At 40.9% G+C, this 25,916-nt stretch overlaps 1 long non-coding RNA gene across 1 annotated transcript in view; it reads right to left on the bottom strand.

Moving 5' to 3' along the window:
• The window catches only part of LOC309344051, a 97,837-nt gene that overhangs the window by 49,925 nt on the left and 21,996 nt on the right, over nucleotides 1-25,916 (bottom strand). The window contains exon 2 of the long non-coding RNA XR_014157581.1: nucleotides 3,623-3,781. This is a non-coding gene — a long non-coding RNA (uncharacterized lncRNA). The remainder of the gene's footprint in view (nucleotides 1-3,622; nucleotides 3,782-25,916) is intronic.

Genomic DNA, 25,916 nt, shown 5'->3' with positions numbered 1-25,916 from the left:
TGTAACCCAAAGTGTTTGTAACCAGAGGTATTTGTAACCTGAGGTGCCACTGTATTCCCCTTGAAGAAGTCCTGTTGATCTTGATGGAGTTTACTTTTAAGTACGCGGACTTGGGATTTCGGCTTTATATAATTTCCAGTTTATGAGGCAGTTACAATTTGTATGTAAAAAAATGTTTTCCCTTCAAGTAACCTCAGTGGTCTCCCCTCCCCAAAAAAGGGAAGGCAGATGTTCGTTAACCACCACAGAGAGACCCCATAGTGCTACCTAGAAATGCTAAGGGTTTTGCATGGGCACCTTGTATGTAAGCAGCCTGTCACATGCCATCAAAAAGTAGCCCAGTGAACTTTAAGAACTTTAATGTGGTTACGGAAGAGTTTAAAATTGAAAAAGGAACACGACAAGGCTGCCCGATTTCCCCTCTGCTATTTATTTCGGTTCTGGAGGTGCTCTTGAATATGATCAGAGGGGACCGGTTGGTGGAAGGGATCCAGGTCGGAGCGAAACAATATAAACTTAAAGCCTTTGCAGATGACCTAGTTTTGACTTTGCAGGAGCCGGAATCTAGTACGAAAAGAGTATTGCAACTGATACAAGACTTTGGTCGGGTGGCAGGATTTAAATTAAACAAACAGAAAACCAAGGTGCTGGGGAAAAATTTGACAGACACAGAGTCAGAACGGTTTCAGAGGGAAACAGAACTAACTGTGGTTAAAAAAGTAAAATACCTAGGGGTGAATATAACAGCAAAAAATCTGAGTCTATTTAAGGATAATTATGAAAAATGTTGGACTGAAATTAAGAGAGACTTGGACAGTTGGACAAAATTGAAGCTTTCTTTGTTAGGCCGAATTGCTGCTATTAAGATGAATGTATTGCCAAAAATGTTATTTTTGTTTCAAACATTACAGATTGTGGACAAGACGGAGTGCTTCCGGAAGTGGCAGAAAGATATTTCTAAATTTGTCTGGCAGGGCAAAAAGCCCAGAATTAAGTTTAAGATATTAACTGACGCGAAAGAAAGAGGGGGCTTTGCCCTGCCAGACTTAAAGTTGTACTATGAAGCCGCAGCTTTCTGCTGGCTAAAAGACTGGCTACTTCCCGAAGACACTGACATACTGGATTTGGAAGGTTTTAACAATGCTTTTGGTTGGCATGCATACTTATGGTACGACAAGGTTAAGATCAATAAGGCCTTTAAGAACCATATTGTTAGGAAAGCAGTATTTAATGTCTGGACAAAATACAAAGACTTATTGGAAAACAAGACTCCGAGGTGGCTTTCGCCTCTGGAAGCTAAGGCCCGAAAAAGACCCAATATGGAGGCCAAATGGCCAAAATATTGGGAAATATTAGAAAAAGATGGAGACAATTGGAAATTGCAGAGTTTGGAGAAAATGAAGGATAAAGTGCGAGACTGGTTACATTACGCTCAGATTAAAGAAGTCTTTAAAAATGACAAAAAGTTAGGGTTCCAGGTGGAGATATCGAAGTTAGAAACAGAATTGTTAGAACCAAAGACTAAGGTACTATCTAGAATGTATAACTTGCTGTTAAAATGGAATACACAAGACGAAATGGTTAAATCGGCTATGATAAAGTGGGCACAGGACATTGGGCATAACATTATGTTTGAGGACTGGGAAAGGTTGTGGACCACTGGGCTGAACTTCACCGCATGTAATGCTCTGAAGGAAAATGTAATGAAAATGATATATAGATGGTACATGACCCCAGTTAAACTTGCCAAAATATACCATTCGTCTGATAATAAATGTTGGAAATGTAAAGAAAATGAAGGAACATTCTTTCACCTCTGGTGGACATGCCCTAAGGTGAAGGCCTTCTGGGAAATGATATATAATGAGTTGAAAAAGGTATTTAAGTATACCTTCACTAAGAAACCAGAGGCCTTCCTTCTGGGTATTGTCGGCCAGAAGGTGCTAAAGAAGGACCGAACATTTTTTATGTATGCAACAACAGCAGCAAGGATACTCATCGCTAAAAACTGGAAAACTCAAGATCTACCCACACTGAAAGAGTGGCAGATGCAGCTGATGGACTATATGCAACTGGCCGAGATGACTGGCAGAATCCGAGACCTGGGAGAAGAGAGGATTGAGGAAGACTGGAAGAAATTTAAGACGTATTTACAAAAACATTGCAATTTGGTTGAATGTTAAGAAGGATGCTAGATTATAAAAAATTGCCCACCACTAAATTAGATTTGAATTTGATGATAAGTGAGATTAAAGAAAACATAAATTTTTTGGAGAATTGCTAGATTATATTTAAATGAGTGGATATAAGATCCTAATTTGCTTGGAAAAACCTTTTTACGATGTAAATGGGAGCGGGAGACGTGAGGGAGTCCAAAGAAGTGATGAAACCACGTTATGATATAAGTAAGTTTGTTTATTATTTGTGCATTTGTATTTAAAAATTTTAATAAATATTAATATATATATATATATAAAGAACTTTAAGATGGTGACAGCATTGGGGGCCAAGCCTTTGCTTCTCATTGCTTCTTACTGTAGTAGTACTTGGATGGAGTGGGGGGGGGAATAGTATAGGGTTGCAATCTGCGGCCATATGTGGGGAGCAGTGTAGCCAGAGGAACAGATGAGATGAGAAGAAAACAAACTAGGCAGGTCAAAAGATCCTGAAGTTTTTTTAGATAGGCACAAATTGTTTGTTCTTCTCAGTAGTTTTCCATTCCTGAGCTAACTGTCCGAGGAAGCCTAAATCTTTAATTTGCCTGCCTCTAACAGCTGCTTCTGATGACACCACAAAAAGATAAATTATAGCTTTCAGGCCTTCATTTCATTCCTTTCACCTATAATTCTTGAGTTCCAGACTGCCTGTCTGACCACTCAGTGAGGCTTTTTGAAACGAGTAGATCCCTTCCTCCCTTTTGATGGAGTAGGATAGGATGCAGAGGAAGCTTCCTAAATATGCTTTGTATATATGCAGAAAAAGTAGATCGCCTCAGAGACTTTCAATCACACAAACCACAACCTGCTGGGAATATAAAATGGCACAAAGCAGGCTTCTCAAGGCTACAACTATCACCATCCGTGATTGCTGACCATGCCGGCTGCGGGCTAATAGGACCTGTAGCTCAAAACATCTGAAGTGCAACAGGTTGGAGAAGGATGGCTCCTTGTTAGAATAAGCAATGTACCAAAGATACATAGTTCTTGTACCAGGCTACCTTCGGCTGCACAGTGATGTAGTGCTCATGGTTTTGAGATGGCTGAAGACAGGTTAGATGGAATATGTGTAACTAGAAACTGCAAACACATTGAAGGACATGGTTAACCTGTTTGTTTTCAATCTCTTTTACTAATGCGACATTTATTGCTTTTTATTGTGAAGCTTTTAAATTTTGTTTTGGTGGCTTTTATTCTAAGTTCCTTTGAGGGTGTTTAAAAACAAACAGCTGCTCTTATATGCACAAACGATCTCTACAGCACCAAGGACTGGAAATGCCATTGTAAAAACAAAATCCTGAAATTGCAGTATCAAATTCAGCATTAAAAAATCAAGCATGGTGTCTCTAGTGATGAATATTCCTCACCACTCGTGCATTTGGATACAGTTCACAGAAACAACTTACTTGTGCCTTTTTCTAAGAATGTAATGGCAGAAGAGGCCATTGCATTGCATCTTGATGGACTGATAACATGCCTCATCGGCTCCTTGTGAGCAGACACAGAAGATGCTGGACCAACTGCCTTGAGCCAACTTTGTCACTCATCTGCCTCTTCCAATTCATCTGGGAAAAGAAGGAAAATGTAATTAATACACATCTCTCTGTGTATTAACAGAAGGAGTGTGGATAAAGGAACATCATGAAATAGTTATTTGTTATTTTTATGCTCCACCCTTTATTTTGGAGCACAGGGTGGCTTCACATAATTTATTGTCAAAACAGCCATATACAGTAAGACATAAAACAGAAATATAAATTACTCCACTATAATAAAACACAGCAGAGCAGCAGTATAGTTAACTAAGGGACTACACCCCCAGCACAAAATAATTAAGAACCAAACAACAGTGCAAACAAAGAAGTCTTCAGATTGCATTTAAATATACTGACATTGGGGACAAACTGAATAGTGTGGTAAACAAGGTAGGTTTGTGTAAATGTAGTTTGATGCAGTGTGTGTGAGAGGGGGGGGAGGGAGATGAGGATGATGAGGATGAAGAGGATGATGATGCTCTGCATGTGACAGACTTAACTGTTTAGGGGTCGCTTTTAAAGAAACTTCATTCCCCCCCCCAAAAAAAAACACCTCAACACTTTATACAGGCATTCCTGCAGGTCCTGCAACTAAGCCACATTTTGTTTGTTCTGAATTCTGAACATTCTATCATGCTCAAGTTGAGAGAACTCCTGGTGGGGCCATTCAGAACAGAGTGGGCTTGGTTCCCAAGGCGTTTGGTAGTTATATATTTTGTGCAGCACCTATATTTTGTACATCACCTTAAGATATGTACATGGAAATTAATTCATTAATCACCATCTCACCATAGCAAGGAAGACTGCTAGCAGATGGATGAGAAAATCATTGTAGGGATGCCCAACCCCAGCTTAATTCTTGGGACATCTTACAGCAAGAATAGCCAACGTGGTGCCCTCCAGATCTGGCAGGCTGCAACCTCCATCAACTGCTGCCAGTGTTAAAGAGAGGAGCTGAATTTCACAACATCTGGAGGATACCACAGGAGTGCTTGCTTGAACATGCAACCTCTGTATCTGACTCTTTCCTATGTATTTATTTATTCTGCTGTATGAACAAACCACAGGGCGATTTACAACCAAGTCAAATTAGATAAAAAGAATCTATAAACTCCATAAATAACACAGCTGTTAAGATACAAAACACAACTCACTAAAGGAGCATTTTACTAAAAACCAACAGCAGCAATGAATTCATTTATCTAAACAAGTCTCTTCTCCTCCAAGTGCTTGCCCGAAAAGATACATCTTATCCAGCCACACAAAACTACAAAGTGATGGGACCAGATGCACCTCAGCAGGGAGAAAGTTCTACATGTGAGGAGCCTCTACTGAAAAGCCTGTTCCTCGTGGTTCCAACACTACATTCTTTGTCCTGTATAGGGACTACCCAGTGGACCTGAACTTGAGAGCGCATGTAAGTTGATGTGAAAGAAGGCATCTTTGCAGATATTTGGGTCCTGGACCCAAATATCAGAGCAAGTACCTTGAATTGGACAATCGCAACCAGTATATGTGTATGAGCTCGTCTTCAAGAGTAGCCCCATATACAGCACATTGCAGTAGTCCAGCTTGAAGGTCACAAGAGGATGAGTACCAAAATAGGCATGCTATCCTTATCTAGAAATGGCCGAAGGTTGGCACAGGCACTTCCAGCCTCCTAGGCCACTTGGGCCTCGAGTGATAACAGTGGTTCCAGGAATACCTCTGAACTGCACACCTGCTCCTTCAAGGAACCCCATTAAGAGCTAGTAATATTATTTATTTATTTATTTATTTAACAAAAAAATTCTACGCTGCTTGATTGTAAAAGAACCTCAAAGTGGATTACAAAAAACAACAACAGTAACATTTCACTAAAAAGGAAAAAAACCCCACAGCTGTAATTTAAAGCATTCAGAAGGTTAAAAATGTAGTAGGATAGTCTTCCTGATATCAATTGGTAGGGAAGTCCAAAGTGTTGGTGATCATCACACCAAATGATCGAGTTCTTACAGATGCATTGCAGGTACTTTGTGACACGTGTACAGTGCCAGTTCCACCAACTGAAGCAGTCTAGTTGGCACATTTGGGGTAAGCTGACCCAAATTGTTAAAGGCTTTGTATACTAGCAGTAACACCTTGAGGTCAGCCCAGTAATATAAAGGACTGTTCTCTGTAGAGAGGGCTCCATGACCACTCTAACAAAGATCAAGCTTTGGCCACCTCATTCCAATGGTTTCCTCAAATGTACCTTTTCTTTATCTCATATCTGTGAATAATTCCCACTCCTTCCTATGGGAAAAAATATAAGCATGTAGGGAGCCTGTAGTCAAAAAAGACAAAACCTAGCCTTCACAGGGGGTGCAACGGGAGTGGAGTGATACTGCCTACACCTCCAGAGGACCTTGCAGCACAGAAACCTGCTTTTTCTCCTTCTCCTTGCATCAGATGTCACAATGATGACTATTTCCCTAGTTGTATGCTATAGCACAATAGCAGATTGAACATTTAATGCATTGTGATGCAAATTGTGATGCAAATAATCTGTCACGCCACAGTCATATTTCACCGTATTATTTTACGGCTATTTTTATTTTAATAATTGCAAAAACAGGTTGTTGTGTTTTTTTTAAAAAAAATCAAAATAAAACTTGGTTTGTCAGGAATACTATATCTACTTACTTACTATTGCAACCTACTCCCCTTTCTTTGAAGTAGTTTTTTCTTTCTTTTAAGCATTGCTGTTGCTTGTTGGCAGTATGTTAAGCCATGATTTACCATGATACGTAAACCCAGTGTGTACACATATCAGGGTTTGGTTGTTTACTCTTGTAATGGGTCAGTGTGTCTGGCTGTTAACCAGAAGGTTGGTGGTTCAAGCCTACCTAGGGAGCTGCAGTTAGCTTTGGAACTGAACACCTCTCTCAGCATTGTGGCCAGTAGGAGGACTTTGTAAGCTTTTGCATTCATTTCCCCTTAAAGTCAGCTCATTGTTGCTGGGAGAAAAAGCTTCCAAGCTCCACCCAGCCACATGGGAAGAAGAGAAGGGAGTGAAAATTGTGTGAGCCTGGGAGTCACTGGAGCTCTTTCCTGCTTGTGTATTTCTTGCTTAAACATAGGTCAGCATGATGTGCAGCTGCAGCCAATGCCTCTGCCAAAGAGACTGGCCCATTATGAAATCCACTAGTATGCTCTCATAGAAAAAACAGGTGCCTGCAGGAACACACTGGCAAAGCAGCATCTAGCAGGATTGAGTATTCTGTGTCCCCCTGGCCATCAGCTGACATCACCCAGCAAACAGGTGGCTGTGGTTTGGGGGGAAATGACCTCAACTTCAACCACCCCTGGAAAGCCAAGATTGACCATAGCGCTGGATGTTCCTTATCCCTGATATAAAGCCTAGTTTGTAACTCCCGCCTGTACTGTACATGGGTTGTGAGCTTTGCGTGTTTTGATGGGTTGCAAGTTGTATAGGTTAGCATTATGCCAACATTTCCAAATCTCCATCTGAGTGACATGAAAGCAGCAGTGGATGTGTGACCTGGAGAGATGAGGACGTATGAAACCTCTGCAACATTTTATACATTACATTTTGAAATCTATGTTTATTTAAGCTACTCAGTAACACAACTTAAAACTGTGAATATAACCAACCTGCAACATTTTACACATTATATTTTCACATTATATTTTCACTTTTATGCTTAAGATGTTCAGAAGTCCAACTAAAAACTGTGAATGTTATAACTAAAAACTGAATGTTATAACGCTGTTTCAACGGATGGTTCTTGCGGTTAATTTTAGCTGTACTGGAGCCACACGTTGAAAAAAATTAAATAGACGTTTTCCTACTGATCCCACCCTTTAAGTCTGCAACTAAAATGCCTCAGTATGGATAAGAACATATACACTGGGGCTTACTTCAGAGTGGACACTTATGGGATTGCACTAAAATAAATATTACTTGACATTAGAACATCAGGAGCAAAATATTCCATCTCATAACCTATATAGAGATTCAAGGAACTTCACTCCAGATGTCAATCAAATTTGCAAATACTTAACAGAAGGGCCTCCTTTCAAAACCAAAGCTAGTAGTATTTTCAACACACTTACACCATTGACTTTTTAAAATTATGCTATTTTTAAAAAGTAACTATTCATACCAAACATTATTCAATACGCCATTTTTACCAAGTCTATTCTGTTGGATCAAGATATGATCCAAGATATGAACTTGGGCTTCACAATGTTAATGCATGACCTTAATTAGCTTACAAGATTATACATACATACATACATCTATGTGAGCACTGCCTATAAACCAGTGTTTGTGTGTGTGCATGTGATTTTCTGAATCTGCAACAAAATCTGAGTTTGTCATATGACTTGTATACAAAACCTACAGTTCTAAAATCACATTGGTTTCAGTGGAACACTTCCCTGTGTGTTTTGAACCATGGCCTTAATCTGCAGCACGGTAACATAGCATGAAAGCCCAGTGGAACTTTTTCTGGGTAGCACTCCAGCTTTTTTCTGAATTTCCATATTCCATACATATTTATATATATAATGGTTACAGTCATCAAGGCCGCAATGCCTTCCATTTACACTGTGTAAGGAAGATTTTGGGCATCACATGACAGGACAGAGGCTGAAACAAAGATGTGTTCTTCCAAGCCCAGATTCCCAGCATGTTCGCACTTCTGTCTCAGCGATGTCTATACTTGCTTGGTCATGTACATTGGGGGGGGGGGGGAGGCAGGATCCCGAAGGACGTCCTTTACATGGAGCTGGCCTCAGGCACCAGGCTTGTTGGCAGACCAACTCTGTGTTAAAAAGATGTCTGTAAATGTGACATGAAGGCTGAAAGCATTAACCCTTCTATGTAGGAATCCTTTGCATACGACTGCAGTGCCTGCAGACAGGCAGTCAGGTTGTGTATCCACAGCAATGACCAGAGGAGAAATGTCTACTGGGAGGAGCAGAGAAAGAAGAAATGCCATGGTGCAGACTCCTTCATCTGCCCCAGCTGCAATAAAACATGTCTCTCCCGTTTTGGTCTCTACAGCCCCAGCAGGTGCTATAACTGTAACAGTTTTGACTTTACTCCTGATGATGCACTCTTTCATTGTCTCTCAAGACAGATGGATGCCAACAACAGTCTTCAAAACAGCAACTAAAAACTCTTGTCATGAAAGGTGCATTTAAATTTCTGATATGAAGCAACCTGGCAAATGTAATCTTACAATAAAAAACAACAGTTGCTTTGACTCATGATGAAGAAGACATACAATAAATACAAATATTTTGAGATTTATGAACACCCTAGTCCCAAGAAATTTTGTGGATCTTAATTGAAAATTGGAATTCTTATATTTTGTTCAAGCAGAATTACCCGGATTTCACTGTTGTTGTTAATATAAGAAAAACAGATTTAAATTATGGAAAGGAAAATGAGAAAATTAACAAAAGGGAGAAAAATATTTATACGCTAGAAACTAGTTCTTGCAAACATTGCATATAAAGTCATTTCCCCCCTACCAAATGCATTATGCTGTCCATAGTGAAATAATTAGTTAAATTTGATAAAATAATGATATTTCAAAATTTGATGTGCCATTGGTGTGCCTCCATTTTGAAAATGGAGGGTCAGCCATCTTTCTTTCAACTAGTTGTGATACACGTCTTGGTGGCAGTAAGCAGATTAACAGTCAGTAGGTCAAAAGCTTTTAAAAAGAACTTGCAGGTCAGTCTCACTGACAAAATCCTTTAAATAGAGGACTCCTGTAACCAGCTATGGAAAACTTGTGGCTGCCCAAATTTTGTAGGACTGCAACTCCCCCTGCCTTAACAACTGGCCATGCTGATTGGAGCAGCAACAACATCTGAGTAGAAAAACACCTGGAGGCCCCTGATTACTGTCTCACGAAGCATATAGTCTGGGAACTATATGCCAAAAACAACAACAACTGCACTAAGCTAAAATCGGTGGGCATCTAAGTAGAAACAGTGGTGCAAAGGGAGAACTGGGTATCTATGGGCAAGGGCTATGGCTAGGGGGACTGGGAAGGAAGGAGATGTGGTAAACCTCTAGGGCTTTTCGGCCAGATATTTATGAAATTTATGGCCATCCTGAGATTTGCCTTATTTGTATAACAAGTACCAGTCTTCATCTTTTAATATTCCATTATGGAAAATCTGTAGTATCATACAGGAAGTGTTTTATGACATTGACATCTTCATTCTCTTTTGTCCCCCAGTCCCCATTGCCTCATCTCTGTTCTCTGTGATCTTCCTTTCCACCCCTGCTTTGCCATCTTAACTGCAGAAACCACCACAAATTCTAAGAGCCTAACAGAGCAATCTTAAGCATGTCTACCTAGAAGTAAATCTCACCGAGATCAATGAGATTTACCTCAGATTGTGTGTACAGGATTGCTGCCTCCACCTCTGCTTTATAAAGGAATCATTTGAGTTCTGGAAATATATGCAAAATTATTTTATCTGCATAATTCATATATTGAGTTTCCTTGTTGCAGTGCTTGAAAAATATTTATTTGGCGAAGATTATGAACAGCCTGAAGTAAAAGGTTAGAGTGTGCTCTATAAAACTCAGAATTTTCTATTCAGTCTTTCTTCATGGAAGCTCTCATGCCTGTAAAGTGTCCCTCTTTGCAGCTATTTTGTTGAGCTTAGTATATACAATTCTCATCTTCCTAAGAATGCTTTCCCCTGCATTTTGCCTCTGAAGCCTTGGACATCTTGCCAGCTCCGTATTCTTCTTGCTGGTGTTTTACACATGAAGTCTATTTTCCTCGAGCAAATGGGATCTTTGTGCCTTTGTCTCCTTCGCTAGCTTTCAGGCATGTTTTGGCAGAAGCTTTGACTGTCGAGGCACTGGAAAGGCAGGGAGGAGGAGGGACCGTGCAGTCATTTGTCAGCTTTTCCCGCATCTGTAATTTTTTGTCCACTCAGCACTATTAGAGGGGCTTAGAAAAGGGGAACTCTCATAGCTGGAGAGAGTCAAAAGCTTTTAAAAAGAACTGCCAGACAGTAACAGTCAAAGTGGGGAGGGGAGTGGACTGGATTTAGGAGAAAATCCACTAAACGAACTGCAAGCTATAGGATAAGTATTCACACGGTTCTTTGAATTCAGACAAATGCGTGCTATATCTGCAGACTTCAGTGACAAAGTTGCTGTAACCTTTTTTTACAAATATTGTTCGGAATCTTAGATTCCCATATCTTCTCCACAGAAAGGACGGCTCTTCGGGGCATTAGAGCAAATCTGCCCTTTTATTTTTACTCAAATTATCTTCACCTACCATCCAGAAATCTTTAGGAAAGCATGGGTGACTTTAGAATGGTCACATGAAAGCAAAGAATGATCAGAACACTCTTCCTTCCTTTCTACATGGGGATCTATTCCAATATTTTATGAACTAGTAATGCTGATCTTTTACAATTTCTGTAGGTTGTTCAGTTCTGAGCTCCTGCTGTGAGCCGTTAATTAATCAGTCTGACAAACTGAGGAAGTATCCAACTATGTAAGAAATTATTGCTCCAGTGACTAATAAGGAGGGTAGGAGTTGCGCTGATATATTTTTTTGGCAAGAAATAATGAGGCTTTACATTGTTTGCACTAAAACACATTGTTATCTCAATCTCTGGTTTAGCAGAAACATGAAAGGGCTCATCAATATTTCCCTTGAAAAGTCTAGACAGGAGTTAAAAGAGCTACTTCTCTAGCCTGAAAGGATCCTGTTCCCAATAATTAATACCAGGAAGCAAGTAAACAAGGTTTTAGTGACAAATGAAATGACAACAGTAACATGTGTCAAGTAATGTTAGATCCCAGTTGAGCAGCGCAGCTTAGTGTTAAGTGTATAGGAGCAGATTATGCTGTAGACATATTAAAATTCTGCCCGAGCCTAATGGAGGTACACAATAGCAGAAGACTTTGGGTTCAGTGATAAAGATAATGCATGTTAATTACAGCATGAGATTCTTGACCTTTCAAAACTCTTAAACTGTTATAATCCAAGCACACTTCCTCCTTTGTAATTATTTAAAATACTGTGTCTTGCAAGGGAGTCTTTCATGTTTATTTAAAAGCAACCAGAAGGCATTCCTGACATTTCCTGGAACAAAAAATGTATATGTTGGAAGATAAGGAACAACAGGAACACACACAGACACACACACACACACACACGTATAGTTATTAAAATCAAACTACAAAAACCTATGGAGAGGGCCACTTGCACAACTCTTGTTTGTGTTCTGACCTTTTAAATCCAACAGATGTATACAGATGACTGGGCATCCAATGACACAGTTCATAGCGGTGCTTGAGGAATTATATCTCTGTGAGCAGACCTGATCCATACCACCGGAACTAATGTGCAGCTTGGAATGCAATTGGACAGTTTAGATGTACCCAAAATGCATTAAGATTAATATTTTAGCACAAAGTTAGTTTAGAATAGAATGCACATAAAATACTTATTTAAATATGATTTTGATTTTTTTAAAAACAGATTAATGTGGAAACAGGAATGAATGGACACATGAATGAATACATGTGAAATGTTGCACGGACCTGGGATAGCTCAGTCGGTAGAGCGTGGGTTCGAGCCCCAGGCTGGGCAAAAGATTCCTGCATTGCAGGGGGTTGGACTAGATGACCCTCCTGATCCCTTCCAACCCTGCAATTCTATGATTCTATAGACTGATTCACCCAGTCCTAGCATACGGTGACTTTTCAATCAACCTTCAGGGTCTGTCTAGTGACCCTCATCACTCTGGTGCCTTAATACCAAGTCACAAGTATCAGATTCTGCGTTAAATCTGTTCTTGTACTGAATTACTGCAAAGCAGGCTATAGGTGGGGCTGCATGTTTGTGGGTTCCTCCTTTGTGAAATGCTCTTCTTGGGGAAACTTGCCTGGTGCCTTCATTGCATATCCTAGCGGCAGGCAAAAACATTCTATTCACGCAGGCTACTGGCTAATTAAACAGCCTATGGCCTTTTAAACTAGGTTGTGGGAGTATTATTTCATTTGATATTATGTTATGCATTTTTGTGTTTTTATACTGTAAACCACCTTGTGATCCTCATATGAAATGTGGTGCATTCATTAAATGAATGAATAAATGAAGTTTGAAAGCTCCCACATTTTTTAAAAAAGCAAACAAATCCTGCACCATAAAACTTGCATGCAAAGATGATAGCGTAGAACCCTGCTAACTGATATGATTTTAATTTTCTCTAGAGAAGTCTTTTTATTATTTGGAGGAGAAAAGAGCATTCAACAATTTCACCCGTCTGTAGTCTTTAGTAGTACAGACCAGAAACCGTTTTACCCCACACACTAGTTTTTGTTTGAATTAGTTTTAAGTACAAGTGACCAGGCAGGTGATTCACAACAGTTTCCTTCCACTGCCTGCTCAGAAATTGTGGTGTCTGCATTTTTCCTTGGTGGAGGGGGGCGGGGGGGGGAGAAGGAAAACGAGCTCAAAGTGCACTCTTCTGATCTAAATGACACAAAGATAAATATGGAGGAACAATGTTTATTTCATTGCTGAAGAGTTTCCTCAGTAGAGTTCCCTTGGCTTGTGATAAGTGAGTTCAGAACTGGGGCCCTAACTATTTTCTTTCCTGCTTGCAGAAAGGCTGGTATTTATGGAAATTGAAAGTCAAATGTATGAAGGCAAGCCACGGGGAAAAAAATATAGTTTGATATTAGTTGGTTGCATAGGGCTTGGCTTAGTGAATTATGGCTCCATCTGCTCCCATGCCTCCTATACAAATTACACTGTGTGCCACACATGGCATCTTGTTTTGGCAGTGACCTTGAAAAACAGAACAGCAGGGGTGAGGTTTTTCTGTTGATTCTCAAGTGTACAAAGTTGTAAATGCGTAGATCTTTACAGGCTTGGACATTTAATATATAGTTGCTAAATTATATGTCTGTTCTCCCACCTCTCTATACAAGAAAGAGATAGAGTTAACTCTGAGAAGACAGGTAAAAATATACCTACATTCCTACTCAACCTCTCCCCACCCCCCAAACTATTTGTACATGGGAGATTAACAGCTACACTGTACTTGGGTATTGAGATGAATGATAAGTAAGAACCTCTCTATAAGGCGGGCTGGAATGAACTTGACTGATTTGAAAATATATATACCTGAGTATAGCATGAAATTGTATGTCTGTGCAGGGGGAGGTGCTAATATAATCTACCCTAATTTAAGCAAATAACAAAAAGTGCTAAGTTAAAGTTTTTGCTGCAAAATACTGGCAATTTGCGGAGGGGGGGTTGTCCTAGTTGCTTTTTGAATGTTTCACTAATAACTTATGAAAAATGAAATCTTGTTAAGCAATTTGCTCCACTTCAATCAACCATGTAACGTCTCCAGTCCATTCGATGTGGCCATCTGCCTTTGGCTGACACTGAAAAACCCTTGCGGGTGCTCATGATTTGCATTTGGGAGAGCAATAGTTGAACCACTTTCTCCCATTTTGTTGTCTGATCACATGCAACATTTAGAGACTCTGCACCTGAGGGGGTCCTGAAACAAAATGATGGGCACCTAGTGGACCATTGTGAGATTAGCCGGCTGAAGTGGCTACATATCAAGCAGCACCAGGTAGCTGGTGTTAAACCCCTTTTCATTCCATACCATGCTCCAGAACATGAGCTTGTAAGAAATGAAAGAGGTGGTAGAAGTCGACTTCAGTATCACTCCCCAAGTGTGGAGCACCAACACAAACAAGGATTTCCAACAGCAAGTTTGAACTTATCTCCCTTTGTATGGATTGCAATTGTCAATAAGAGCTTTCTGGCAGCAGCCCACATGCATGCTGAGCACCTGTTTAAACCCTCCCAACTTGTCCCATGCAAGGCAATGGGATAACTGATGGATGCAACATTAAAGACTTCAAGAACACTGTTGAATTGGAAGTTGGAGCACTGTGAAATGATTGCATGTATTTATTAAGAATTCAAGGAGGATAACGACGCTAGTCTCTTGCTGCCAAAGAAACAATGAGTTCTATAGTAGAGCCGAACAAATGGATTGCAGCACGTGCTCTTGTACACAACACCCCACAACACGAGTTTGATAAAGCAGAATGTTGTTGACACAGCATGCCTCTGCACGATCACTACTTTGATCGTGCAGTTCAAGCACACGCCAGAACTTTGTGCAGTTAAAAGTGAACTTGAGAGCTCTGTTGCCTCCAAAACTCATCATCATATAACGACCCCACAAACAAATCAGAACAAATGCACAACAAAGAGCAAATACAATCTAACTTCTGTGCAAGCTTTCTGCAAGCAAATCAGGATGAATGTTCAATAAACACCACCTCAGGAGGGGTCCCAAAACTCACACTACAATAAATTTGTTGGGCATTGAGGTGCTGCTGGCTTGCTCATGAAGTGGGGTGAAGCAGCCATCTTGGGTGGCAGAAGCCCCCAAGCTGTTGCCCCCATGAGCCCACCCACTTCCAATTTTCATCAAGATCTCACAAAAATCTTGTGAAATCTTGCCAGAACTGACCACCGCCACCTTATACCACCAGTAAAGGATGCAGAGCAGGGTGGCACTTTTTGATTTTCCTCAAGCAGCGAAATGGGATGTACCACCCCTGCCTAGGACTTCACTATTGCTGGATCAGTTCTATTGCTTGCATTTCACAGCTCCAAATACAGGATAGACCCAAATAAACGTAGAGCTTGCTCATAGAGAGTGCTTAGTTTGAAAGCATTTAATAAGGCCCTGCTTACTTTTTCCACCTTTTCTTATAATAGGAGCAAGAGAACACAAAGAAGGTATTTGATTTTACTATTATGGCAGCTACCCTTTGGAACTCACTGCCAATGGAAGTCTGACTGGCTCTCCTACTTCACTGCCAGAAAAAAACATGTTTATTCTATCTGGCATCCACTGGCTCCTTCTTGAAATTATCTGCATAGCTTTCTGCTTTCTATTGTGGTTTTAATGTTCTAATTTAACCCTCTTTTTAAAAAAAGTATGTCACTATGAGTGATTGCCTAATCTTAAAAATGCAACTCAGATATTCTATAAATAGACAGACAAATACTACACGTAATGTTCTCTCATATGCAAAGGGAAGCCAGAGTTTCTCTCATCTCTCTTCAGGAATGTTACTTTAGCTGCACGCAACCCCATAAATTTTAAGCACATCCATCGCCTTCCCAAAGAATCCCAGGAAATACATGCTATAGTTCCTAGCACCCTTAACAAACAACAGTTCCCAGGGGGGTTTGGGATGTACTTTAAATGTATGGCATGTACACAGCCTCTTTGTGGAAGTCATATTTCCGTTGACATAACCTAGAGGGAAGCAACCTGAACCAACTGTCACCAAGGGGATGAATTTTCAGCTACCTGTGACCAGTCACAGCTGGTGTGGTGGGACAGAGCTATGGAGAAAGTGTCCACGCTGGGAAAGCATGCTGTATTCCTTACACAATTTAGAACTCTCAGCAACCACGGGGAGCCTACAAAAGGAAAGCAGGCTCAGAAATTACACCTTGAATTCATGCGAGCGGTGGTGGGGGAAGGAGACATGGAGCCAAATGATGGGAATGCAAACCATGTGCCTACCTTCCCCCTCATGCAGTTCTAATGTCTTGGGGAGTGGGGTGTGTGGGAAGAAGATAGATTTAAACAAAAAGGATTTGTGTGCTTAGTCTTTGATGCCAGTAAAATCAAATCAAGTACTCCTAGAGATCAAAAGGCTTAGTGATTAGTGAATACTTTTTAAACTACAACTACTACCACCACTAACTGTTGTTGTTGCTGATGCAATTTTAATTTCTCATTGCCAAACTGTACTTGCACTCTTCTATTGGTTTTGCTTTATGCAAATGCTTCAAGGGCTGTGATTTCAGGAATGCAAAGGGGTGATTTCTTTTCTTTCTTTTTTAACTCCGCTTTTGTTATGGCCAAGGGCCAATGTAAATAAATTTTACTACATTTGTTCTGCAGCTGCATGAGGCTTAAATCACTGCTCAGCCACAAATGGAAGCTGGACTCAGATGAGGTAGGGTCTTTTCTATTCTTTTCTTTTGCTCCTGACAGTGAGGTGTCCCCGCCACCTCCCCGCTATGGTTACCACACGTATGTGTCAAGGTTGCTGGAATGGCGCAGCATGTCTTTCCTGGCTGCGCTCCTCCTTCGCCTCCACAAATACACAGGAGGAGGAGGAGGAGGAAAACTCAAGGCACACAGACCCACTGCTGGGTAACAAGCTTTCCTAACAGCTCGGGAAAGGAAGGTCAATCACCCCTCCCCAAAGAGGCTCTCCAAAAAACCTAGCTGCTGACCATAGCTATCTGAAAACCAAGGGGATAATTCAAACTCAAGATCTACCAGCATGAGAAAGTTAGGATCTGGTAGATCTCTGGTTCAATCAGGATTATGCTAGTGTAAGTTCCCCAGCTAGAGATATGCTGTAAGGCTAGTGTTAAGTCCCCCAAAAGGGGCATGAGAGGGGCATGACTGAGAAGGGAACTTACGCTGTGTTCTAACTCTATTCAGCTCACTCATGTAACCTGGCAACCTGGCAGAACTTGCACTGCCAACAAAAGTGGTGCAAGTCAAACGCTATATTAAAATTCTAGTCTTCTTTCTGCCTGGTTTGGGCTGGTTCAGCCAGCAATAGGCTTGCTCTGGAACAGGGTCTGGATCTGGTGTGCTTTGCACTAGCTTAACTTAAACTGCTTGAAAATCATGCTGTTTTCCTATAGTTAGGGTTGCTGCCTAAGAGAATTTGTTCTGGATTATATAGCTCCTCCTGGTTTTCTAAGCAGGGAGGGCAAGGAACTACGCAGAGCAACGAAACCTCATTCAGCAGCCACACTGGAAATTCTGCTCTGCTCCAGTGTAGCTTGACCTGCTGCCCACATGTTCTGTAGCTTATTTCCACAGCCATGAAGGCAAATGTCTTGTTTGCATAGGACAGCCACTACAGGGATGCATGCCCCCTTTAAATGACTCCACCAGCAAACTGTTCTCTTGTAGAAAAGTATTCTTGCACACTGTATGACTTGCACCACACCCAGGTAAAAATCAGGTGCTAGCACTCATACCTTGATAGAAGTGCTGTGGGTTCAAGCATACTACGGCTGCCAGGGTAAGAGGTGACAGTACTCTGTACCATTGATTACCACCACACATAAAAAGCACTCATGCTTCTCTTTCCCAGGATTGGTGGTGATGGTGTGGCAAAGATCACCTGCTGCATGTTGGGAGGTGCTGCAAAAACAGGTCATAAAAACTGTCATATGGTTTGATGTCAGACCCTCCAAGTGTCCCTATTTTGCAAGGACAGTCTCGGATTTAAAGAAGCCATCCTAGTTTCTGATTTGATCCCGGAATGTCCTGCTTTTCCTTAGGACACCCCTATTTTCATTGGAGAAATTCTGGAGGGTATGGAGTTATGTAAAGCCCAAGCCAAGGAGATAAGTAACTGTTCAACCTTTAGAAGACATCTGAAGGCACCCCTGTATAGGGAAGTTTTTTTAAGGTTTATGTTTTATTATGTTTTTATATATGTTGGAAGCTGCCCAGAGTGGCTGGGGCAGCCCAGTCAGATGGGCAGAGTAATAATAATAATAATAATAATAATAATAGAATAGGACATCCCTATTTTCATTGGAGAAATATTGGAGGGTACATGAAAGATGGTTTCCATTACTATAAAATGTAAACTTACCCTAAAATATAAAATATATTTTTATATACACAGATACTCTATAAAAATAATAAATAAATATTATATTTACCGCAAGTAAAACAACAACAATTCCTCATACCGATGTAACAGAAACAGCAACACTGATAAACAAGCTCAAGACTACAAGGAAGATGTTGATTCTTCCTTGTATGTATGCATGCGTTAATAATATATATGCACAAGATGCATCATAAGGTTGTGCCCGGGCGGGGTATTAAATCTACTTTTAGGGTCAGATGTAAACAACCTCCTGAGCCCCTCAACCCCAATAACAAACTAGGGGCTGGGTATAATGTGGAAGACTAAGAATCTAAATCAGAAAAAAGGTTCCAGAAGAATGGGGAAGAGGAATTAAATGTATCCATGAACCTCTCAGTCACAAAGAAGAATAAAGGACGGGTGAGCAGAGAGGGTCTAATGAGGAAATGCATTGCCCTTGCCTGCAAGTAATTTAATAACTGCTAACCTCTATCTTTAAAGACTTGGTGAGCGTTTATTGACCCATCTGGGATCTATGAATAGAGGTCAGTGAAGGAGGACCAGAAGTTTTGTCAGCATCATTGCAGTGTCTTCCTTATACATTCTTGTACAAGTAGTCAATTCTTTTATAAAGAGTATACAGTCGTGCTCAGGCGGACTGAGCGGACGAGACCAGTAGTGGGTCCAACAATTGAGAAGGCAGTTTCTGCATGTGCTGTGGAGGGAAGTGAGGGGCAGATGGGGCTCCTCAACCTGGGAAGGTAGCCCATCTAGGAGAAGGAAAACTCTGATCCTAAAGCTCCGCTGCCTTGTAGGATATCTTCAGGAGAAGAAAGGGCTAAAGAGTAAATCTAGAGTGGAGTCCCTAAGATGGTTGGCTGGTGCTTTCTATACCTCCTTCCAGCAACACCTGCAGTTGGTGCCACACTTATTTCCCTGCTTTCCTTTGAACCACATTTGCTAGGCTGAGACAAGGGTCTTGTTGTCTGGGCAGCCCAAAACCTCCATACACAATGCCTAGGCTTGTGCCCCAGGCACGTCACCTCAGTTTGACTTCTCCCTTGGACAGACAGATGCCAACAACAACAAACATCGCATAACTGAAGGAGGCAGAATTGGCTCCAGGTTTTGATAACAAGACGCAGGTGGCGCTGTGGTCTAACCACAGAGCCTAGGACTTGCTGATCAGAAGGTCGGTAGTTCGAATCCCCACCACGGGGTGAGCACCCGTTGCTCGGTCCCTGCTCCTGCCAACCTAACAGTTCGAAAGGACATCAAAGTGCAACTAGATAAATAGGTACTGCTCCGGTGGGAAGGTAAACGGCGTTTCCGTCCACTGTTCTGACCCAGAAGCTATACGCCTATAGAGCGAGATGAGTGCCGCAACCCCTGAGTCATCTGCGACTGGACCTAACGGTCAGGGGTCCCTTTAGCTTTATCTTGTTAACTAAAAGTGAGGTTGCTGGATTATTTACCAAATTTCTGTGATCCCTTTCACAGAACTGCACTTCTCAGATCTCCTTAGGAAAAGAGAATGGCTATGAAACCAGTTTCAAGGATGGAACGATAAGTAACAAATTTCTTGTGTTTTCGCTTTTCACCCCTCCTGCAGACACACAAATACCACCACCCCAAATCTGGTCTGAACATTTCGGCCCAGTACTATTTGGAAAAGTGTCCCCATATATAAGGTTTTAACTCATCCAAGGCCCAAATCATAGCAAGGCATTCCATTTGTGCCACTGAAAGTACTTATTTCCCCACACTGATAACTTCCCAGTAAAGTACATTATGGGGTGCTTTACTCCTTCCCTATCTTGCAGTAGGGAATCTAGCCTGCGCCTCCAGGCTATGCTGTCTTGCTGTCCGTCCCTCAGCTCATTCTTTCTCAGCATCTAAGGGTTCTTTTATTATCTTCTTATTGCAATACAGTGGTACCTCGGGTTAAGAACTTAGTTCGTTCTGGAGGTCCGTTCTTAACCTGAAACTCTTCTTAACCTGAAGCACCACTTTAGCCGCTGCTCAATTTCCGTTCTCATCCTGAAGCATAGTTCTTAACCCGAGGTACTATTTCTGGGTTAGCGGAGTCTGTGACCTGAAGCGTCTGTAACCTGAGGTACCACTGTACCTGTCTCAGTCCTTTAACAATGAGGCCTTCCCAAAAGAAGTCCTAAGCTATGTTGTGTCCAATAAGCTCTACGTCAGGCACGTTTAACTTCCAGCGACTGCGATCTACTCCCAGTATTAAAAAAACTGGCAGTAATCTACCCATTGTCATTGCCAAGAGTTGTCAAGCTTTTGGGAGGGGCAGTGACCAAAGTTGTTGAGCTTGTCTACTCAAGTGTTACTACCATTCAAGTGTTCTTTACTGTACTTGCAAGAAAATATCTCTCTCCTCTAACAGTCTCTACAGCTTCAGCAGGTGCTGTAACATCCCAACAGTTTGACTTCATCCTCCAAAGGTGCACTCCTCCATTGTCTCCTGAGAAAGAAGCCTGGATAGCTGGATAGTTGGTTAGAGTGTGATGCTGATAACTCCAAGCTTGCAGGTTCAATTTCCAAATGGGGCAGCTGCTTATTCCTGCATTGCAGGGGGGTTGGACTAGAGTATCCTTGGGGCCCCTTCCAACTATACATTTCTATGATTCTCTGATTCTAGCCCACCCACTGCAACCACCCGTTGAAGGCCATTTTGTTGAAATATATAAACTAGAACGTTGGCTATGATAACAGAAGAAAAGCAAAAAATACTTTCACTGAAAAATTCTGTTGAAATCTAGCAGTTTTTAGTCTTTGTTAAAAGAGCTCAGGGTAATTGATAATTAACGTGTGTGTGTGTGAATTGTCTTTCTGTCCATTTGTTCTCTACACATTCAGACGCCTCTTGAGATATTATTGTCAAATGTGGTGTAAATGTTCCTGGGGTGGGAGTCTTGGTTGATATTTGGGTGTCAGGTGCCATTTTTGATCATGATGACAGGCCCAAATGTGAATTTGACATGACTTCTCCCAATTTTTGGTGAGATGGGCCCAAACTCACAAATTACAATTTTTGTTTAAAAAACATTTTTTGTTGTTCGATATATACCAGGCAGCACCTGGCACTCCCTGCTAGTAAAGTTATATTGTGGCACAAGGTGTAAAATGTACATAAAGGTAGCATAGTAAACAGAAACTGTATGCCCCTCTCCATGAAATTTCAATTATTCTCCTCAAAGATTGAGTAATTAAACCAAGCAAATTGTGTTTGTGTTAAATTGGTTTAATGGATGGTGACATTTATGCAGCAATAAAGGAACACATTAAAATGGCCTTTATTGTTAATAGATTTCTTAGATGTGTTTTTACAGCTTGAAAATGAGTCATTCATAAACTGAGCATCTTGCACACTTGTCCAGGACAGTGAGCACAAAGGCATTTATGCGTTAATAAACAAAGCAGCCAAATACTGTGTTATGTAAAATACCTCCTGACAGTAAAACTTCCAACAATGCTTTGATGCTGGGAAATCTCAGGCTATTATTTATCTCCAAAGCTGGAAATCAATTTGCTTCTAAAAATTATCTTCAAAGAGAATTTGATCACCAATATACACTGGATATTTGCTAAATTTTCATATTTTATATTAGCCATTGGTGTCTAGACATCTGATAATTTATTTTTATATAAGATTTCAATTTTCCAGATTTTATTCTGACCTGTAACATGTGATCCCTTTAACTGGGAATGGTTGGGAACTGAGCATGGGTCCTCTGAGGGCAGAGCCCAAAATAACATGTTGCCACCAATAGCACCTTCTCTCACACAGCAAATAGCTGCTCTGAGAAAAAATTACTTTTGTCAGCATCGCAGCATGGGGAAAAGGTTAACACTGCTCCTCATGTGTCATCATCCATATCAATCTTCTCCCCAATAATTAAAACAGATAAAGGCTCAAATATATGTCTTAAATGTAATCACATAATTAAAATAACATGCATCTTGGCTCACAAACTGAAGCCTGTGTCTCTGAGCTTCCATTTGATCTTGCCAACAGATAGATCTTCCAAAACAGTCTTTGCCAACATGATAGTATGTGACATAGCCATGCTCACTGGAGCTGAAGAGAGTTTTAGTCCTAGGCATCTTGAGGGCACCAGTTTGGCAAAGGCTGCTCCAATGATTTGTCTTTCTTTGGGTGGAGAACACAGACATGAACCAAGAAGGTCACTTGGACATCACTTGGGCCATCACAAAGGGGAACTGCACATCAGTGTTTTTCAAGTGCTTTTCTATAAGCAGGCAGAAATGTGGTATGAATTGTGCGGACTATAACAGTTAATAAGGGACATGGGTGGCGCTGTGGGTTAAACCACAGAGCCTAGGACTTGCCAATCAGAAGGTCGGCGGTTCGAATCCCCGTGACGGGGTGAGCTTCCGTTGCTCAGTCCCTGCTCCTGCCAACCTAGCAGCTCGAAAGCATGTCAAAGTGCAAGTAGATAAATAGGAACCACTCTGGCGGGAAGGTAAATGGCGTTTCCGTGTGCTGCTCTGGTTCGCCAGAAGCGGCTTAGTCATGACCCAGAAGCTGTACGCCGGCTCCCTCGGCCAATAAAGCGAGATGAACGCGCAACCCCAGAGTCGACCACAACTAGACCTTTACCTTTACCTTTACCTATAACAGTTAATAAGATCTCTAATAATATTTACAATGACATTGTTATGATGAGAAGTCAAAGGTGGGAAGAAGTATATTCTTTCAGTTTCTGAAAAGGTCATTTAAGTCTATGAATCTGCAAAATATCCTATTTAGATTTAAGATGCCTGCGCAACCAAAGGTGATCAGCTGGAAGGAATGATGCCAAATTTGAACCTGCTAATGGGGAGTCAGGGTGCCCACTCGCTTTTTGAACGCTTCAGCAATTCAGTCTTTCTGGATTCCTACATGAAATTACCTGAACCACATTTCTTGGATTCATGTGAAGATCAGGACTTGGAGATCTCTGTATGCTGCAATACAGTTATATCAAAATGCCAATTTTCAATAGGTATTTTTTTTAGAGAAAATACACATATGATGTGTTTTAAAATACAAACCGTAATTAAATACACATTTTGGGAGGAATTTTTAAAATGCAGATTTAATTCTGGAAATGGAAGAAAATTGAATTATGGGTTAAAAAAAAATTATAAATGACCCAGGCCCTTTCAACTTTTTGGCTTCTAATCAGTAGCCCCCCCTTTTTTTAAGAAAAGCAGGCTCCATTTTAAATGGGGGGGGTTAGCTTCATAGTTTGGAAGTGATTCTTTAATCTTTGCAAGACATTCTACAAATACAAGAAAATACCATGCCAATTTTTATAAAGGTTGAAATGTATTATTATTTTCATCACCATAAACAGAAGTTCAAATCTACTACTGCATTCAGTAAGCTGATTTTCGAGGCATAAAAAACTGTTCTCTAAAACACACTGAGAAATCTTAATGGTGAAGATTGAATGATATTACCATGGCACTAAAGAATTCAGTGTCTACTTCTTCTACATTTTGTATTAAACTTCCTGGAAACAGATGTGCTATTCATACATTTCATTCAGTCTTATCCAGATGTTGTGCTCATTTAAAAAAATGCACAGGGGGAGAGAGAGAAAATTGCTTTCATTGTCTCACTTGCTTACTTCTAAAGAAATGTTAAAATATCTTAGTGCTATCCAATTTGAGTAACGAATATGTGCAGAACATATTCCACCGTCACTTATCTTCATTTGGTTTAGCCCATGTAATTGCTGCTTCTAGTTCCAACATGCACATAAATCATAAACACATCATCCAAAATTGCAATAAGTGCATCCTTCTGAGTTCAATGTCCCTCTCTGGTCATTATGATCTAATTGCATGAGCACATAAAACATAAATCAAACTGGAGGCTAAGTGATTGTTTTACCACACATATTTTGAGGAAGCAGAAACAAAGGGAGAACAATGGATTTGCTTGTGGCGGACAACAAAATGGAAGAATCACAACAACATTTTTTTTGATGGGCAGTGGCTTCCAAAGAGGAAGGAAAAGTTATGGGAATAAATTAGATGGATTTATTGAAAGTTCATACGTTTTCATTTTTTTAACCTCTCTTCTTTTAAAATATGGCCACAAATTGCCACAAAAACCTGATCTGTTGAGCTCACATTTACTGACAATGGCAAAAACAAATGTTCTGAGGAAGGGTTAGGTTCCCCAAGACAATGAGTAGTCTCCGTGGACAAGGAATAAGTGTCAGACTTCATAATTACATGGATAGTCTTAATGAGTGACTGATTTGCATTTATTAATTACTGTATTACAGAGTCAAGAAAAACAGAAGGTGATCTCTAAATATTAGAGCATGTTAACACTGGGAAGGGAAGATCATTTCAGCAAGTTTCCTTATATTTTATTTTGTTTGCCAGGAAGCATTTTTCTGCTAGAAATTGTAGTCTGCGGATGTGTTAGTCAAATAATAAAACAAACGCTGTAGTCTCTATAAAGACCACTCTAAGAGATACACTGAAAAGAAAAGAGATGATACAAAACCCAATCCATCACTGAAATATTAGGTTCAGTGGTCTCGGGGAATGTGGCTTGGCCCAGATCCCCCAGGGGAGGATCTTTAGCATGCCTGAGTAAACCCCTGTCCTGCCCCAGCAGGGCTGATGGTGCAGTGCCCCACCATTTCTGGGTGTTGTGGTCTGGCCTCGTGTCCCCTGACATAAGGCAAGAGCATGAGGATGGGGAAGCCTTTCCCAGGCTGGATCGGGTGCGGAGGGCACCCAGCCTGCATGCCTGATAAGATGTAAGAAGCAAAATTTAATTAAAAAAGACACACACACACACACACAGTCATTCCTCATGTTACAGACGCTTCAGGTTACGTGTTTTTGGGTTGCAGACCACGGGAAACCCAGAAGTACCGGAACAGGTTACTTCTGGGTTTCGCTGCTCATGCATGCACAGAAGTTGCAAATTGCGCTGGAGCCTGCACAGACACGGCGCTTCAGGATGAGAATGCTGTGGGTTGCAGACGTGCCTCTGTCACGGATTATGTCCACAACCCGAGGTTCCACTATGTGTGTGTAGATGACGTCCTGGTCTGCACTAAAGGCCCCGCATTTCTGTTACTAAAAACCATCATTCAAGTATCTTCACAACTGGCCTAAATAACGTGCAGAAGTGTGTGTTTTTTCAAATTGCCACGTCAAGTTTAAAATGTGCTTAGGATTATGTATTGGGCACAAGGAGAAGAAACGTCTTTCAGTACTATTATTTGTAAATTTCCAAAGCTCAGGACAGCTGAAAGAAATGCACGGTGGAATTGTGCGTATGGTAACTTAGAAGTCGTATCACTATGTTCAGTGGAGTTTACCCCCAAGTAAGATTTGTAGAGGGCTGCAGCCTTCTACTTCTGTGTA

This window comes from Podarcis erhardii (assembly GCF_964252035.2).
Source record: "Podarcis erhardii genome assembly, chromosome: 6".
Classification (NCBI taxonomy): domain Eukaryota; kingdom Metazoa; phylum Chordata; class Lepidosauria; order Squamata; family Lacertidae; genus Podarcis; species Podarcis erhardii.
Note: the sequence above shows the minus strand (reverse complement) of the source record. Positions and strands in the feature narration are given on the sequence as shown.